General features: G+C 44.8%; 1 protein-coding gene across 1 annotated transcript in view; it reads right to left on the bottom strand.

The window, feature by feature from the left end:
- The window catches only part of PRR5L (proline rich 5 like), a 137,009-nt gene extending 117,694 nt beyond the window's left edge, over positions 1-19,315 (bottom strand). Inside the window, exon 1 of the mRNA XM_082269807.1 lies at positions 19,100-19,315. The gene's annotated coding sequence lies outside the window, so the exon portion shown is untranslated. The remainder of the gene's footprint in view (positions 1-19,099) is intronic.
- Positions 19,316-20,232: the final 917 nt, after the last annotated feature.

The following is a 20,232-nucleotide window of genomic DNA, read 5'->3' as shown; positions in this document are numbered from 1 at the left end:
AACGGTCCAGCGGCTCCCCAGAATGGGGCGAGGAATTAACAGTTTTAACAGACAGGCACCAGCGCAATGGGCACTTCTCATTCAAGGCAAGTACAGTCCCTTTGTGCCAATGAAAAAAAAAAAATAAATAAAATAAAAATAACTTAAGCTTTAACCCTGCAAAAAAAAAAAAAAAAAGCCATACATTTACCTATCAAGAGGTTGAAGAGAGGATTTGGTTGAATTTATGGCGAGAACAGAAAATCCCTTTACTAATCATTTTCACTAAAGGGCGAGAGGAAAAAACAATCGTGGCTTTTGGGTTTCTGGGTCATCAATAAGGAAAGCAAGAATGACATTTTCAAAGGGGGAAACCCCAGCAAAAAAAACACACAGCGTGAGCTGTACATGGAAAGAGTGACACAGAACGACAAGACACTGAAGCATCCTCTTTCTCCGAGGCGGTGACGTAACGCCAGCAGATGATGGAATTCTGTCAGGCATAAATGCTCAATTATTTAGGGCGCAGAATGACAGCCTGCATGGCACGAAGGCACGTCTGGAAACGGCCACATAGGCTGCAGCCTAAGGCATCAAAAGCTCAGAGGGCTGCTTCTTATATAAAGGGGAAACCAGTCTTTTACAGTTCAGAGATCAGTTTAACCACTTCTGGACTGCAAGGTTTTCCCCCTTAAAGCGGTAGTATCCCCTGAGTACAAAAAAAAAAAAAAACCTGCAAGACAATGGCATAATGTGGTAGTATGTCATAAATAGTTAGTAATAGTACAGTGCCAACATGTATCAAACATAAATGGTGAGAAAATCCAGTTCAATGTAAAGTCCCACAAATGATGAAGATACACCCCAAAAGGCAAGGAACCAAGAAATCCAATACCAGGAGATGGGATCAAGGTAGGAGAAGAGGATCACCATCAAATAGAAAGGATGTCCGCTTACCGGAACAAATTGACCACCGGTTAGGGTAGGTCAAAATGGGCACGTATCCAAATGTTTCCCCTGGAACAGGCAAAACTCCAGAAAGCAGTCAATCTGATCAATGCAGGTAGCGCTTCCAAAACTCCACTAGATAGTCAGCCTTAAATGCGCCATAAACCTCCAAAATAAAGAGGAGACTCCAATGGCATATTATACTTCTTTAATAAATGTAAAAAGCAGATAAAATGGCAACTCACATATCCAACCATATGAAAGCGCATGGAATGTTAGGAAAGCCAAGGTAAGCGTGTCGACGTGCGGGCCTGGCTGACGCGTTTCGTCACAATGAGGACAATGTCAAAGGCAAAGTCATGGCATACTAGCACATTATGAAATACTAACCTTAGAACGAAGCCCACACATGGTCACCTGGACACCGCAAAGGGAGCTGTCATGTTCCCTCGGTGTCTCTTCCGGGTTCGGCAGCTCCGGCGCTGAGTGGCCAGGGCCACGATGACGTCACTCCCGCACATGCGCACGGGAGGTCACTTTCTGGCAAGGAGCTTGGAAGGTCCGCCGGACCTTCAGAGCGCATGCACCGCTGGTGTCAGCAGCTGCATGCAGGGTGAATATCTCCTAAACCGTGCAGGTTTAGGAGATATTAATTTTACCTACAGGTAAGTCTAAAGCCCGATTATTGTGGCATGCTAGTCTCATATGGAGAGTGAAGAGGTTACTTTCATACGAAAATTCCAGTTCGACAGAATTCAATTTCAGAAGTGATGTCTTATGTTGGATTGTTTTGTATGTATTCTTTCGTTTCTGAGCATGCCTAGTCTTGCTCTTATGATTTTCTTCGGACAAAAACTCTACTAATTAAACGAAAATCGGACATTGTTTTGACGTACAATAAAAATTTTATAACCTGCACATCCCGTTTTTGTTGTACGAAAATTCATAATCGGCTGTCAAAAGCACTACGCTAACAATCCGAAAATTGGCAGGTCTTTTGTCGGACTAAATTTTACTTCCGATTTTCGTATCGTGCGTACGGGCCTTTATTATAGGCTTACCTGTAGGTAAAAGTTAAAAAGCGGAGTATACTACCACTTTAATGAGCAGGCCATTTTTTTAACTGGCAATTGCGCAGTCGTGCGACGCTGTACCCAAATAAAATTGATGTCCTTTTTTCCCCACAAATAGAGCGTTCTTTTGGTGGTATTTTTTATTTTTTTGGCGCAGTGTAGTAGAAAGAATGCTGGGTCCTCTGGAATAATATACTCTGTCATTAGTTGGGAAATCCTGCGTACTTCAGTCCAGAAAACCCGGAGCAGAGGACAGCTCCAGAAGATGTGGGACATGGTGCCCACATCCTGTTGGCAGCGCCAGCACCTGTCAGATGCCTCCGGGAAGATATGACACGCTTTGTATTTTAACAATTTCTTCTGATTGGATGAATCAGAGATTGTGACGTTTACGCCTCTGTCAATCATAGGAAGCTTTGTATTCATTGATAAAATACAAAGCTGCCTATGAGTGCCACTCAGTCTAATGTTATTTTGTTTTGGGTGTTAGGACAGGAAGGTCCCATTACACACCTGAAAGTGCTGTATACTGAGGATACATACAGTCTATGCAGCATGCCCAGCAGGCACACATATTAGTGAAGGAAATAGTTCATTTGGGCCAGCTTGGCCCAAACTATTTATAGTGAAAATTAACCACTTCCCGCCCGCCCTATAGACAAATGACGGCGGGAATGTGGTTGTGTTATACTGACCGGACGTCATATGACGGCGGCAGGATAACACAGCTCTGGGCGCCCCCCGGGGCGATCGGTGATGCGAGGTGTCAGTCTGACACCCTGCATCTCCGATCTCGGTAAAGAGCCTCTGACGGAGGCTCTTTACCATGTGATCAGCCATGTCCAATCACGGCTGGTCACATAGTAAATAGGAACAGCCGTCGATCGGCTTTCCTTAGTTCGTGCCTGACAGGCACGAGTAAAGGAGCGCCGATCGGCGGCTCCCCTGACGGGGGGGGGGGGGGTTGGCACTGGTAATCAGATCATTGATTACCAGTGCAGACCCTCGGGGGGGGTTGCCACTAGATCCACCAGGGATGCCCACTATGACCCCAGGGATGCCCACTATGACCCCAGGGATGCCCACTATGGCCACCAGGGATGGCAATCAGGGCTCAGGGAGCCCCCCATTGCCCTCCCCATCAGTGCTGCCCACCAGTGCCCTCCCTATCAGTGCTGCCCACAAGTGCCCATCATTGCCATCCTTTAGTGTCGCCCACCAGTGCCCATTATTGCCCACCGGTGCCGCCTAGCAGTGCCCATCAGTGCTGCCCGTCAGTGCCGATCAGTGCCGCCCATCAGTGCCCACCAGTGCCGCCTATCAGTGCCCATTAGTGCCCGTCAGTGCCACCTATCAGTGCCCATCAGTCCCACCTATCAGTGCCCATCAATGCCGCCTATCAGTGCCCAGCAGTGCCGCCTATCAGTGCCCACCAATGCTGCATATCAGTGCTACCTATCAGTGCCACATATCAGTGCCTATCAGTGCCACCCCATCAGTGCCACCCCATCAGTGCCTCCTCATCAGTGCCTGTCAGTGCAGTCTCATCAGTGCTCATCAGTGCAGGAAAAAACTTATTTATTTACAAAATTGTATAACATAAACAAAAAAAAGTTTTTTTTTTCAAACTTTTCGGATTTTTTTATTTGTTTAGCAAAAAGGAAAAAACCCAGAGGTGATCAAATACCACCAAAAGAAAGCTCTATTTGTGGGGGGAAAATGACATAAATTTGGTGTAAGTACAGTGTTGCATGACCGCACAATTGTGATTCAAAATGCAACAGCGCTAAAAGGGGAAAATTGGCCTGGGCGGGAAGGGAGGGAAGTGCCCTGTATTAAAGTGGTTAACCTAGGCATTAGCTTTGATGCATTCTCTGCATTAGGGTAAAAAATGCCTAGTATCTTTCTGGGCCTCCCTGTCCTCAAACACTTACCTAAGGTCAGGGCTGAATTTTACACTAGGCATGTGCCTAAAGGCACTCTTCCTAGAAGGGCACCCATCATTATGATTTTTTTTTCTCTCTCTTTTTTTTAACCCTTTCGCTGTCAGAGAGGGGATTTCATACACAATCCGGGGGCTGCAGCTCCTGGGGGCTACTCCTGCCTGTCAGGTGGAAGCATTTTTTTGCAAAAAAATAAAGTTACACACAAGCACATAAAATTCTCCCACCCCCACATATATGCACGAACGCAAACTCACACATCAGGGGTGCCTACACCATTGATTGCGATACAAATGTTACTTATTGCCGTCCCCACCACAGTGATAGCAATAATTCTAGCACAACACCTCCTCCTATAGGGGACCTATAGAGGGCTTTTGAAGAATTGCCTATAGAAAAAATAGGGTAATGAAGTATGCCGCCATGCCAGGGGCGCACACAATTTTAAGGTTTGACATTTTGGGTATCTATTTACTGGGTGCAACCTCGTCTTTTATATTTTACCAAAAACGTGGGTAGTTTATTGCATTTGTTTGCCCTAAAGTTCACGTTAGTGTGTTTTTTTACTGAGGTTTTGCATTTCCTAGACCTTTGCGGTAATTTATCAAGAAAAAAAAGACGGTCTTTCGGGGGGGGGGGGGGGGGTCTTCGGAATTCTCTGCCTTTAGGCTCTTGGGAGGTAAATCGGCCTAAGTTCCATGTTCACCGTCGCTGGGTCTTCCACAATCCGTACCGCTTCCCTGATCTTCCCTGATCGGAGCAGGGTCATGGTTTCCTGGGGGCTGTGTGTGCCTGTGGACATGCATACAGGTGTCTCCTTAGCACTCAGCCCACAAACAGGCAGGGGGTGCCTGAAGCTCAGGGACCGGCCACAGGAGAACAAAGGAGGCCATCCTAAAAGAAGGATAACCCTATAACGTTAAGCCTGGACCACCTCTTCAAGGCTGGCAAAGCTTACCTCTCCTTCTGAAAATGCTGGTTCCCTGGCTGTCATTCTGACCCCAATGCTTCAATTCTTTCCAAGTTACTGACCTAAAACCTGATTGCAGATCTCCAAACTTTGTTTAATGGCCAGGTATTGGGGTGCATCAGGATGACAGCCAGGCAGCTGGTATTTTTAGGAGATTAGTAAAGGTAGTCTCTCCTGACTCCTCTCTTCCTTTAATGACAGGTTCACTTTATTGACTTTGCAAACTTGACAACCTCAGCAGTGTTTACAAAATACAAGAGTAGATGTAATTTCTGGCACATAAAAGACTGACTATAATGAATTACTAGTCACAGTAATTATTACTTGTTATTCTCTTTCCTAAGTTCCTCTTTTGGGCTTCCCGTGTGAAGTTACTCATCGTCAGCGTCATTTTGAAGTAGTAAACATTTGTGACACCTATTTAGGCACATAGCGAGGGAAGGAGCCAAAATATTAATCCCTGTGTGATTACCATGCAAGTTGGGACAAAAAACAATACAACAACAACCATTACAAACCAATTCATAGAATTAATCATCAATCATTACCTGATAAGGAGGGAATACAAACTTTTTATCATTTTATTATTTAGCTTAAAAAACACAATAAAATGTCCATTGAATTCAAAAGACAAAAGTAAAGGAAAAACTGATACATCCTCAAAATCTTCAGGCTACATTCACATGTCAGCGTAGCGATCGCGGGCAGAATCACTGCGATTCTGCCCGCGATCTGGAAATCATTGCAAATCGTGGGACGCCTGTGCGTTGCCCGTGATTTGCAATAGCCCCCCCAAACGCTGTGCGATGCTACCGCGATTTCCGTCCACCAAATCGAGGTAACATTGCACAAAAACAAAATCGCTTGTTGATCGCTCGGTGATTCTGCCCGCGATCTCTACGCTGACATGTGAACGGATCCTTACTTGAACCAGAGGAAAACAAAACCCTTGTCAACTGTGGTCCAATTTGGCGAAAAGTCCTGATCCCCCAAGGCACTTGGATACTTCCTGGCTCATCAATGTATTTTAATAGCTATTTGTGTTTTGTGCTTTTAGAAAAACATTCTGAATTTTTTTTAACACTCTACTTTCAAAAGTAACTGTCTGTGAACATAGTTCCCGGTTCCATCCAAAAATGCAGGGTAAAGCTCTATCATGAAGCCATATCTGAACATGGTCTAGAAACACCGCTGTCTTCTCTGGGCCAAAGTTAAAATGGTCTGTTGCAAAGTGGAAAAGTATTCTCTGGTCAGATGAATTCAAATTTGACTATTTTGGCAACCATGGGGGCCGCGTCCTCTGGACTAAAGAGGAGAGGGACCTTCCAGCTTGGTATCAGCACTCAGTTCAATTGTCTGCACCTCCGATTTTATGGGGGTGCAATAATGTGTAAAGAATGGATAGCTTGCAAATCTGTAATGGCACCATCAATGCTGAAAGAAAAATCCAGGTTTTGGGGAAGCAAATTCTTCCATCCAGACAACATCTTTTTCAGGGAAGGCCTTGTATATTTCAGCAGGACAATGCTAAACCGCATACTGCATCTATGACAACAGCATGGCTTTGCAATAGAAGAGTACGGGTGCTTAACTGGCCTGCCTGCAGTCCAGACTTTTCACCAGTTGAACATTTTTGGCTCATCTTGAGATGAAAAATAGAACAAGAATTTAAATAAAAATATGACAAAGAAGACCCAGGGCCGTTGAACAGTTAGAATCCTATATCAGGCAAGAATAGGACAACGTTCCTCTACCACAACTCCAGCAACTGGTTTCTTCAGTTCCCAGAAGAAGGGGGGATTCCACACTGTGGTAAACATGGCCCTGTCCAACTTTTTTGAGATGTGTTGCTGCCATCAGTTCCACAATTACCTTATTTTTTCCTTAAAATTGTACATTTTAAACATTTGATATGATTTCTGTTTTCAATTGTGAATAAAATGATGGGTTTACGAGGTGTGCAAATCATTGCATTCTGTGTTTATGTAGATTTTACACAGCGTCCCAACTTTTTTTGAATTGGGGTTCTATATCCAAGGTTATGGAAATGAAGAACTAGACAGAGGGGTTGTCCATAGATAGGCAATATGTGATAAAGGCCAGTAAGACAGAAGGTCCTAGCACTTGGGTGGTTTGTGTAAGAACAAGACAATAGCCCTCTGCCCAATGGTAAATATCGGACATCTTCAGTATGTGTTTCTAACTTCAAAGAAGAGCTCTACCCAAAAGGGAAAGTTCCGCTTTAAGGCCTCCTCATTCCCACATCTAGTGGGAAAGCAGGTACCTGGTTTTGAATCTGGCTGCACTCCAATGACAAAGGTCCACCCAGACCCTCCTCCGGCTGACATATTTCACCCAAACAGGGCTTAGTCATAGAGGACTCCTCTACAATGAAGATCAGGTTAGGTGAAATGCATCAACAGGAGGAGGGCCTGGGTGTTCTGCGCTCCAAATAATAAAATTCATTCAAGATGATGTCAAGAAAGTACATTCGGTCTTTTCATTTTTACACATGGGGAGCTTGGATGAGCTATAATCAGCTGGTACCTCCATTCACAGATGTGGGCAGTTTAGGACTAAGGAACAAGAGCCTTCTCCCTGAAGGCTCCTTAAATATATGCTGCCAAGGCTTGTGTCCAGCCCAGTGAGTATTTTGGTTTTGTGCTGCCCTAGGCAAGACTAAAATTGGGCGCCCCCCATCTAAATTTGTCCCACCCTTCCTGTTTAAGATCCACCCATTCATCTGTTATTATTGAAGCCCCCAGTTCTCCTTGCAGGCAGGCAGACTGGTGGACTGCCCCCTGACCCCCATTATACACTGCCTCCCCATCACCCCATGTATAATATATACACTGACCCCCATGTATTATATAAACACTGACCCCCCATGTATTATATAAACACTGACCCCCCCCCATATATTATATATACACTGATATCCCCCCATCACCCCATGTATTATATATACACTGACCCCATGTATTATATATACACTGACCCCCCCATATATTATATATATATATATATATATATATATATATATATATATATATATATACACTGATCCCCCCCATCACCCCATGTATTATATATACACTGACCCCCCATATATTATTTATATATATATATATATATATATATATATATATATATATATACACTGACCCCCCATATATTATATATACACTGATCCTCCCCATCACCCCATGTATTATATATACACTGACCCCCCATATATTATATATATATATACACACTGATATCCCCCCATCACCCCATGTATTATATATACACTGACCCCCATGTATTATATAAACACTGACCCCCCCCCATATATTATATATACACTGATATCCCCCATCACCCCATGTATTATATATACACTGACCCCATGTATTATATATACACTGACCCCCCCATATATTATATATATTATATATATATATATATATATATATATATATATATATATATATATATATATATATATATATACACTGATCCCCCCCATCACCCCATGTATTATATATACACTGACCCCCCATATATTATATATATATATATATATATATATATATATATACACTGACCCCTATGTGTTATATATACACTGATCCCCCCCCCATCACCCCATGTATTATATATACACTGACCCCCCATATATTATATATACACTGACCCCTATGTGTTATATATACACTGACCCCTCCCCCATCACTCTATGTATTATATATACACTGAACCCCATGTATTATATATACACACTGACCCCCATTATATTATTATATATACACTGACCTACCATGTATGATATGGGGCTTTTTGGGACAGATTTTACTACCGACCTAGTCCACCCTTATAAGACTCAGGGGAATCTTTTGGTGACGCCCCCCCCCCCCCCCTGCAAAGTGCCGCCCTAGGCCAGGGCCTTGTCGGCCTAGACCAAGATACAGCCTTGGTCCAGCATATACAACTATTGCTTTAAAACCTTTACACAGTAAAATATATAAGAAAAATATAATACAGTATCTCTTTTTTAGATCTTCTTCTATAGGGATCATAGGCAGCAGAGGTCTTTCCCCATAAACTCCTGCAGTGTTAAGAGTGGAATCCCAAAGCAATACGGTCTCCCTCGGGGAGCATTTAATTAAATATAAAAAATCAGATATTGCTTTTAAATGTCCCACTGTTGAAATAACTATTACGTTTGATGGTTTTATCTCCTGCACATGCAGAGGAAGAGCCGCTAATAAGCACAGCAGGACCTGACACCCTCAAAATGTTGAGGATGTGACCTCCCCTGTGCCATATCATGCTGACTGATTGCACATTGATGCAAAAACAAATCTGACGAAGATCAACTGTCATTGTACAAAGTAAAATTCTGTGCTTTAGATCACAATTGCCAAAACATGGAGTTGTGGCCACATACATACTGATACTCAATTTTTTAAAGGAAAGCTTCCCTTCCATTGAAAATTGATGTCACCTTTAGAGCCGGTTCACATTAGCGCGACTTGTCAGGCGACTTGTCAGCCTGACAAGTCGCGCTCCCTCGCGGTCCATTGACCGCTACAGGACCTGTTCTAATAGGAGCGACACAAGTCACTCCGACTTAGAAAAAGGGTCCTGTACTATTTCGGGGCGACCTCGGAGCGACTTGCATAGACTTCCATTATGTGAAGTCCCTGCAAGTCGCTCCGAAGTTGTGGTGCAATGTAATGCACAAGTCGCCCCCGAAGTAGTAGGGAGTCGCGTCGCGCTAATGTGAACCGGCTCTTATTAATGAAACAAAAGCAATTTTGTATTAGAACAATAACAATTTTACTTGTATTTCAATCTGCAGATGCTATAGAAGAAAAGCTAATTTTGCCTAATTTTATCACCCCCCCCCTCGAGAAATCTATACAGAGCTTGAAGTCAAATTACAGGCATCCCCTGCAACAGCAGTGTTAAATCTTTAGTAAAATACTTTTTAAATTTCTTACATGTGTAAAGGATAAAGAAAAGCTGCGGATGCAGAATTTTTTTATATAATAACTCAGCTTGATCAGGTGAGGATAGTGAAGAAAAAAAAAAAAACCTTTCAATTTAGCAGACACTTCATGAGAATGCTTGCAAAGCCTAAATTATTATCTCCAGAAGGGAAAGCAGATAAGAATCAGCAATGTCTTGCTAAAATTTTTGCAATGCAAATTTATTTAAGTTTTTTATATAAGTTTATTTAGGGCTACTTGTTTTTTTTTTACCTCGAGTAAATGAGTTTCACTTTAATTCTTCAGCATATGTCAGACTGCTGGAGGTCCAGGTCGGAGGACAGCACAATGAGCAATTTTTTTTTTTTTTTACCAATTTGCAGAGTTCTTTTTTAAAGCTGAACTCCAGGTAAGGATATTTATTGCATAGTTACCATGGTCCAGCTTGGACCAATGTATATATGCTGAAGGACCACTGTGGAAGATGACAATCACTAAAGTATTGGAGGCTACAGTGATTGCTGCAAATCTTCCAGGTCCTGTGCCGAGGAGCTTCTAGCTTGGTACTATTCCTAACGTGATTACTATTCTACTACTAAGACAGAAATATCCTCCATTAGCCACCTGTTTTGTTTTGGAGCAGACCAGGACTGGCCATAGGGCACACCAGGCATTTGCCGGGCCGGGGGCCACCGGGCCGGGACCACCGGGCCGCATGTCCAACAAGAGATGGCTAATGTGACGAGAGCTCAAGAGGGTGATAGCTGCGACATAAAACATGCAATTATATTGCATATATCATGCACCTGGCTCTCACCCGCATGTCTCTGTCTGCCGCAAGCCATGTGGGGCTCTAGGGAGTGAGATCGGTCAAGCAGGACTCCCGAGTCTTTCCGGACTGGTCCCATCTTCGGGCAGAACACGATCCCTGTAAAAACTTGGCTGGAGAAGACAGAAAACAGAATCTGTTATGTGATGTGCATAGTCAGATTCTGTTTTCTGCTTCCATATCGGGTCTGGTGCGGGCCTCCAGGGACTTACTCTGCTCCAGGACTCCTCTCACTGCAGTGTGTCACCTCTTGCGATGCTCAATAGAGATGCTGGCACTCCCTAGAGGATGCTGGCGCTCAGTAGAGGATGCCGGCACTCAGTAGAAGATGCCGGCACTCAATAGAGATGCAGGTGCTCAATAGAGGATGCTGGTGCTGAGTGGAGGACACCAGCGCTCCATATAGATGCTGGCCAGCACTCAGTAGAGGATGTTAGCCTTCAGTAGAGGTTGCCAGCGCTCAATAGAGATACCGGCCGGCGCTCAGTAGAGATACCGGCCAGCGCTCAGTAGAGGATGCCGGTGCTGAGTAGAGGATGCCAGGGCTGAGTAGAGGATGCCAGGGCTCCATGTAGATGCTGGCGCTCAGTAGAGGATGCCGGCACTCAGTAGAAGATGCCGGCACTCAATAGAGATGCAGGTGCTCAATAGAGGATGCTGGTGCTGAGTGAAGGACACCAGCGCTCCATATAGATGCTGGCCAGCACTCAGTAGAGGATGTTGGCCTTGAGTAGAGGTTGACAGTGCTCAATAGAGATACCGGCTGGCGTTCAATAGAGATACCGGCCAGCGCTCATTAGAGGATGCCCGCACACTTAGTAGAGGATGCCGGCGCTTAGTAGAGGATGCCAGCGCTCAATAGAAGATGCCGGCGCTAAGCAGAGGATAACGGTGCACAGTAGAGATGCCAGCGCTCACTAGAGATGCTGGTGCTCAGTAGAAGATGCCGGCACTCAGTAGAGATACATACAGTACACTCAGTAGAGGATGCCGGCGCTCAGTAGAGGATGCCGGCGCTCAGTAGAGGATGCCGGCGCTCAGTAGAAGATTCCGGCGCTCAGTAGAGATACATACGCTCAGTAGAAGATGCCGGCGCTCAGTAGAGATACATATGCTCAGTAAAGGATGCCTACGCTCAGTAGAGGATGCCGGCGCTCAGTAGAAGATGCCGGTGCTCAGTAGAGGATGCCGTGGCTCAGTAAAGATACATGGGCTAAGTAGAGGATGCCAGGGCTGAGTAGAGGATGCCGGCGCTCAACATAGATGCCAGCCAGCGCTTAGTAGAGGACGCCGGCGCTCAATAGAAATGCTGGGCGGCACTCAGTAGAGGATGCCGGCGCTCTGTAGAGGATGCCGGTGCTCAGTAGAGAAGCCGGCGCTAAGTGAGCCTAGGTAGCCTAGGCAACCCGTCAGAGGAGCTATAAAGATGAAGGCTATGCACATCACGTAGGATACGCAAAGTTCTTAGGATACACAATGGGCGTAGCCAGATACTGTATTTATTGTTCTTGTTATTATTCTTGTAATTTGGTTTTAAAAAAAAAAAATAATCCACCTTATGTAAAGAAGAAGAGGAGAGGAAGGGAAGGGAAGGGAAGTGAAACAAATGAAACAAACTTTTTGTCCTAAGGTGACAACACTCACTGTATTGTATCTATGGCTAAACAGAGTTGTCACCCTAGAACAGCACATGTTTTAGGACTATAAAACAGTTCCCCCATCCTCATCTCCATAAAGTGAGGGTTCTAAAGTATATGACACGCTCTTTTATTTTTTGCTCTATAAACAAAAAAAGAGCGACAATTCTGGAAAAAAAACAATAATTTTCACATTCTGCTATATAACATTCCCGAAAAAAAATGTAAAAATTATTTTTTTTTTTAACATTTTTAGGCCAATTTGTTTTCTGCTACATATTTTTGGTAAAAAAAATTGCAATAAGCGTATTTTGATTGGTTTGCGCAAAAGTTATTGCGTCTACTAACTACTGGAAAGATTTATGTAATTTTTATTGGTTTTTTTTATTTTTACTAGTAATGGTGGCGATCTGCGATTTTTAGTGGGACTGCGATATTGCAGCGGACAGATCGGACCCCTGACTGAAATTTTTTACACTTTTGGGGGGACCAGTGACATTACTACAGTAATCAGTGCTAAAAATATGCACTGTTACTGTAATAATGACACTGGCAAGGAAGGGGCTAAAACAGTGGTGATCAAGGGGTTAAATGTGTACCTAGGGGGTGTTTCTAACTGTATGGGGGCGTGGCTTGTGAAATAATCACAGAGACCTGTGATCCTACATAGAAGGATCACAGCAGCTCTGTGATCATTCCATGGAGAAGAACGGTCAGCTGTGTTTATAACAGCCGACCGTCCTTCTCTCTCAACGGGGAACGATCGCGGGTGTCAGGCAGCAATCGGAGCCCCCTGCCCCGTGCATCGGAGTCCCCGCTGCCGAGTGGAGGCGGGAGCACGCCGCAGGTGACGCGCGCTTGCCCCCTAGCTGCAGGCGCGCGACCAATGTATCTGTAGACATAAACACAAAAGAAGGGCGCACCATCCTAGCGCATTATCCTCAGTAGGCTTTTATTCATAAATTATTAAAAATGTCTACTCACAAACAAGTGATGTAAACCAGCATATCAACTCCGTCTAACAACGTCCATGATGTTGGAGTCCAATATCTTGTTAAGGTAAACGGCTGACGCGTTTCGAGGCTTTGCCTCTTCCTCTGATGTATACCTACGTCGGTTCGCGCAGGAGCTGCTGCCTGCCGCAGTATAACTGCGGCGGGCGGGCGTTAAGCGGTTATTTGTCTGCATCGGATCACATGGTACAAAAGTACCATACAATCCGGTTGCGGTGCAATTCCAAAATTGGTGCATGCACGACTTTGGTGCGATGCAATTGAAAAGGACTCAAATTTCATTGCACTGCATCGCATGTGAATTGAACAGGACTGTGGTGGGGTTCCTGCGCGATTCACATGCGGTTCTTAGTGTGAACCAAGGCTAATAAATAAATATATATGCAAAGATGTACAGATCAGGGACTACTGTAGAGGACAGAGGGACTCTCCATTATACCAAGACTCTTTAGAATTCTGATTTAGGCTGGGTTCACACATGTCTGGTTGTAGTTTTCAGTCCAGTGCGTTTCTGTTCACCGGTTCATGTGCGATTCAAGTGCACATGTTTACCTGAATTTGCATTTGAACGGACGCAATAACGCACAGGACTCTTTTTCAAGCCACACCACAGCCGCCCTGGACATGTGAACTAGCTTCATTGAGAGCCGTTCACATTCACATGTTATGTTAAAAACGCATCGAGTTTGCATATATGTGAACCTAGCCTTAGCCCCCAGTAACGCAATTTAAAAAATAGTTCTTGCTGCTTTTTTTTTGCAATTCCATGTGCGACTTGCTTTGACATCTGTGCATGAAATCGCACAGATGTCGGCAAGCCGCAGATGAAATCGCACTGTCTTGCGGCTTTGAAATCGCACTGAACTAGTGCGATTTGAAAGCTGTATTCAGTGTGAACGGGGGCTTAGAAAATTAGGTCAGATCTTCGGTAAAGAGAACCAGTCTGGGTCTCCCCAACCCGTAGAATGCGCAACTCCTAGCCTGCTGTGTGCTCAAGCAAAGCTGAAACATGACCGGTTATATATAGTTAGAGACCTTAGACTGTAAGCTCCTTGAGGGCAGGGACTGATGTGAACTTATAAGATACGCCGCAGGGGTCTTCAAACTGTGGCCCTCCAGTTGTTCAGGAACTACAATTCCCATCATGCCCAGTCATGTCTGTGAATGTCAGAGTTTTACAATGCCTCATGGGACGTGTAGTTCCGCAACAGCTGGAGGGCCGTAGTTTGAGGATCCCTGGACGGTATATGTTAGGGAAAGTGTAAATGGTCAGTGCTATATATATACATGTAAGCCTCGGTTCACACTAATGTGGTGCGGGAAACCCTGCAATCCGTGCACGTTTCTCACACTGCATTCAAATCGCCATGCCCTTGTGATCTGTAGCAAGTGTCAGTGCAATCTTAACGACACCCCAAACGCAGTTTGTTTGTCTACATCTGGTTGTAATGCGGTCACAAAATTGATGCATGCACGACTTTGGTGCGATGCAGTGCGATGTAAGCCCATTCAAAATGAATAGGCTCAAATCATCCTGCACTGAATCGCATGTTAATTGAACAGGAATGTGGTGCGGTTTCTGTGCGATTTACATGCGGTTCTTAGTGTGAAGCGACGCTAATAAATATAAACATGCCAAGATGTTGAGATCCTGGGACTAATGTAGAGGAAAGAGGGACTCTCCATTATACCAAGACTCTTTAGAATTCTGCTTTTGGCTGGGTTCACACATGTCCGGCTGAGGTTTGCAGTCCGGGGGGTTCGGTGCGTTTCTGTTCACCGGGTCAGGTGCGATTCAGGTGCAAATTTTTACCTGAATTCGCAGCTGAACCGGACCCAAAAACATACAGGACCCTTTTTCAAACCGCACTGCAACCAATCTGGACATGTGTGAACCGGCTCCATTGGAAGCCATTCACATTCACATGATATGCAAATTGAATGTGGTTAAAAATGCATCCAATTTTCATATATTTGAACCCAGCCTTAGCCCACGTACAAACCGGTGCGACTTCAGGTGCGACATGCAATTTACAAATCGCATCTAATGCCTTTCTATGGCACCATCTTAACCACTTCTGGACCGTAAGGATTTACCCCCTTAATGACCAGGACATTTTTTGCAATACGGCACTGCGTTATTTTAATGGACAATTGCGCGGTCATGCAACGCTGTACCCAAATAAAATTGATATCCTTTTTTTCCCACAAATAAAGCTTTCTTTTGGTGGTATTTGATCACCTGTGCGACTTTTATTTTTTGCGCTATAAACAAAAAAATAGCGACAATTTAAAAAAAATAAAAAAAATATTTTTCACTTTCTGCTATATAACATTCCCAATAAAAAAATGTAAAAATCTAAATTTTTCATCATTTTAGGCCAATTTGTATTCTGCTACATATTTTTGGTAAAAAAAAAAAAGTGTATATTGATTGGTTTGCGTAAAAGTTATCGCGTCTACAAACTAATGGAAAGATTTATGTCATTTTTTATTTATTTATTGTTTACTAGTAATGGCAGCGATCAGCAATTTTTAGCAGGACTACGACATTGCGGTGGACAGATCGGACCCCTGACTGACATTTTTGACACTTTTGGGGGGACCGGTGACATTACTACAGTAATAAGCGCTAAAAATATGCACTGTTACTGTATTAATGACACTATCAGGGAAGAGGTTAACCCCAGGGGCAATCAAAGAGTTAAATGAGTCCCTATGGGGTGCTTTATAACTGTGTGGGGGGTGGACTTTCTGCATGAACACAGAGACCTGTGTTCCTAAATAGGAGGAACACAGGATCCTTGTGCTTATAAGTGAAAGAACAGCGATCTTGCGTGTTTACAATGGGAGACCGCCGTTCTGTCTCAACGAGGAGCGATCACGGCCGCTGGACCCGCTGATCAATGGCGAATGGGCGCATGTGCCCCTGCTAGCGGTCCCGCGCTCTGTCACGGGACAGAGCCAACCTGTCGCAGTAAAACAGTTGTTAATTGGGTAATAGGTGCGATTTGAATAACAGTTCCTGCACTATTTTTGGCGATTATATGGGGAACTTGCATTGACATCTGTGCAAACGTTGGCAAGCCGCAGATGAAATCGCACTGTCCTGCGGCTTTGAAATTGCGCTGACAAAGCATGATTTTAAAGCCGCATTGAGTGTGAATAAGGGCATGGAAAACAAGGTCAGATCTTCAGTAAAGAGAACCAGTCTTGGTCTACCCAACCCGTAGAATGTGCAAAGCCTAGTCTGCTGTGTGGTCAAGCAACCGTCTCTCTTTATATATTTGTTAAAAAAAAAAAAAAAGCCAGCAATAAACCGGTACAAATAAGCAATCATTACAACATCCTATTGACCAAAATGAAAAATCAGGGACAAACCTTCAAAGTCTGGAAAACTGGGGATGATTCCTAACTATACGGTAGCAGTAGCTGTAGCAAAGAGCATTATATGGCCATAGTGCTAATCCATTCTAATAATACATGGAGCTTCTATACCAGCCTTTCTCAACACAGAGGAACCCTTGAAATTAGGGATTGACCGATTATCGGCAACACCGATATATCGAGGGCCGATATGCACTTTCCCCGATATATCAGAATCGGCCCCTGAGGTTACCGATATTGCCGATATTTCAGGAAAGTGCTTGTACCGGAGTGATTCCTGCAGCTAGAGGCATCACCCCGGTACCGGCGTCCATAGCCGACGGTCGGCTGTCTTGTAATGACAACCGATGCGGCTATGAAGCCGCTCGGCTGTCATTACAAGGAGCGGGAGGGGACGTCCCCTCTCCCGCCGCCTTCTGTGGCTTGCCCGGGTCTCTCGTCCCACTGGGCAGGGCCGGCCTTAGCTGTTCAGGCGCCCTGTGCGAGCTAATCCTGTGGCGCCCCCCACCGCGCGCGTGACCCCCATCCCCCCGCACATTTTCTTGCTCTTTTTTGCACTTTATTTGACTTTTCTTTTTTATGATCACTAAGAACTTAGCCCCCCTTACATTAGAAGAGACCCCTCACAGAGCCCCCCTTACATCAAATACCCCTTTACATTAGAGAGCCCCCCCTTACATCAAATACCCCCTTACATTAGAGACCCCTACAGAGCCCCCCCTTACATCAGAGACTCCCCCCACAGAGCCCCCCTTACATCAGAGCCCCCGTTACATCAGAGAACCCCACACAGAGCTCCCCTTACATCAGAGACCCCGCCACACACAGAGCCCCCCTTACATCAGAGACCCCCACACTGAACCTCCAGGCCGCGGTCGCCGATTACCTCCCGCTGTGCGGCCTGATCATCTGCGAGTTGCGATGGACGCACGGCGCCCCTGTTGCCCATGGCTCCCTGTGCGGCCGCACAGCTCGCACACCCCAAAGGCTAGCCCTGCCACTAGGAGACCCGGGCATCCTACCTGCACGGCCGCCGAAGAGAAGACCCGATCAAAGCCGCATTCGGCTCTGATCGGGTCTCCACGTAAAAACCCGGAAGTGATGTCATGACATCACTTCCGGGTACTCCGCACCAAATTAAAAAAACTGACGGAATTCAAAAAATGCTTTTCAGTACCGAGGAGAGGTTTGGGGTCTTTTAGACCCCCAGATCCCTCCACAAGGAGTACCTTTGGAAAAAAAATGAAATAAAATTTTTTTTACATGTCCGAAATTTTACATGTCCGAAAATCGGACGATACCGATATACGATGACCAAAATATCGTTATCGATACTGGCATAAAAAAAAAAAACAATATCGGTCGATCACTACATCAAATACATTTCTGATCTCGGGAAACCCCTGCTAAAAATTTAAAATCTACAACTCATGATACATTAGTGTGACAGTCAGTGGGAAGAATTCTCCTTACTCTTGTCATCATTGGGAAGAATTACCCCCCTTACAGATAGCTAAAAGGAACAATGGTGTCATTGGGAACTTATTTGAGAGGAAGAAATTGCTAATTTCTCAAGGAACCCCCAGCAAACTCAGGAGGAATCCCTAGCAACCTCAGGAGGAATCCCTAGCAACCTCAGGAGGAACCCCTAGCAACCTCAGGAGGAATCCCTAGCAACCTCAGGAGGAATCCCTAGGGATCCACAGAACCCTGCTCTATACAATCACAGCTTCCCTTCTATTAATGTATCGGATGGAGTTGCAATGCATTGCATGTTGTATTGAGGTGACTGGAACTGTACACTTGCAACAAAAACAATTAAGTACAGTCCATGATACTTTTTTATTTACATAGTTACATAGTTACATAGTTAGACAGGTTGAAAAAAGACACAAGTCCATCTGGCGCAAACCAAAAAAAAAAACAGTAATGAAAACCCAACCATACAATCCCATATACACAATCCTATATCCGCAGTTGATCCAGATTTGTACTAACATCCAAATCTTTAGGACAAGCTTTTGGGGTCCCCCCCCCCCTTCTTCAAGGTCCAAGCATGCTGCATATCATAAAAAGTATGTACACCTTCATGAAAAGTAATACCCCCCCTGTGGGTCACCTTACCTCTCCATCTACATTTGTTACCAGTTATTTGTAAATATTTCCCATACAATGCCTTGTGATTGTAAACAACTACAAACAAAAATTGTTACAATGATTGTATTTAAAGAAACAAAAGTGCCCTCTGAACCCATCATCATCATCATCATCATCATCACCATCCCCAGGATATATGTAACACTGGCGAAGACGCTATGGTATTTGGTTGCTGCTCAGCACTCACCTATAGATGCAGTGGCTCCCTGATGCCCCCTTCGCTGAGCAGATGCAGTGGCCCCTGATGCCCCCTCCTTGAGCAGATGCAGTGGCCCCTGATGCCCCCTCCTTGAGCAGATGCAGCTGGATTTGCCAGCCCAAGGGGTGTACAGTGTTCATCAGCCTCCTGCAGTAATTTCACACTTAGGAGAGCCCAGCTCTTTTGCTTGTCTGATGTTCTCCACCCCTGAGACTATGCTCTCCACCCCCCCCCCCCCCTGCCTGTGTGTATTAACTCCCTCGCTCACTCCTCCCTGCCTCTCTCATCTGCTCACTTTGTGGCTATCTCAGGAAGTTTACATACTCTGACCTTTTTTTTTTAGTTACATCACAAGGATGTGCCTAGTGCAGGCTATATTTATAATGTTATTGTTGGCATCCTGCATTGGGCCAGGGGGCAGCACCTCTGACCCCCCCCCTCCCCCCCCCCCCTCCAGTTGGACAGAACAAGGGACGCCTGCGGTGAACAGGAGCCAACTGCTGTTATTACATATATGACACGGCAATCAGACACATTTACTGGTGATTATAGATAGGGTATCAGAGGTAGGGTAGAATAGTTGCCTGCATGTTAAAGGATTAGTCCATTCAAGACCAATATTTCAGTTTTTTGGTCAATGCTGAAGAGTTCTGCCAACCATAGAGGAAACTAAATTCGGCTAGTTCAGCAGGAGCCAACCGAATTTTGATCCGTCTATGGGCAGACTGGTTGTACTGACCCAGAAACAAAAAGAGTGATGCTGAGCACCCTGCTCCTGCGCTCAGAACCAGGTCCTCAGGCTGCCTCTATCTCGGAAACTCACACTTGGCATCCACTATGGCTAAGCCTTGCTGCCCTCTACGACCGGGGTGGTCGCCAACACTGCAAATATAAACACAAAGAAAGGGCGCACCAGCCTAGCGCATTATCCTCAGCGGGCTTTTAATAACATAAGTTTAAAATCAATTACTCACAAACATGCGTGATAGACCAGCATATCAATTCCAAAGAGCAGCATCAATAGAAAAGTCCAATGTCTCATGTAGAAGGAGGACTGACGCGTTTCGAGGCCGTGCCTCTTCCTCGTTTTTTTTTGTTTTTTTTTTCGTTTAACCATTGGG

Source organism: Pelophylax lessonae (genome assembly GCF_965119305.1).
Source record: "Pelophylax lessonae genome assembly, chromosome: 10".
Classification (NCBI taxonomy): domain Eukaryota; kingdom Metazoa; phylum Chordata; class Amphibia; order Anura; family Ranidae; genus Pelophylax; species Pelophylax lessonae.
This window is presented reverse-complemented; position numbering and strand designations above follow the sequence as displayed.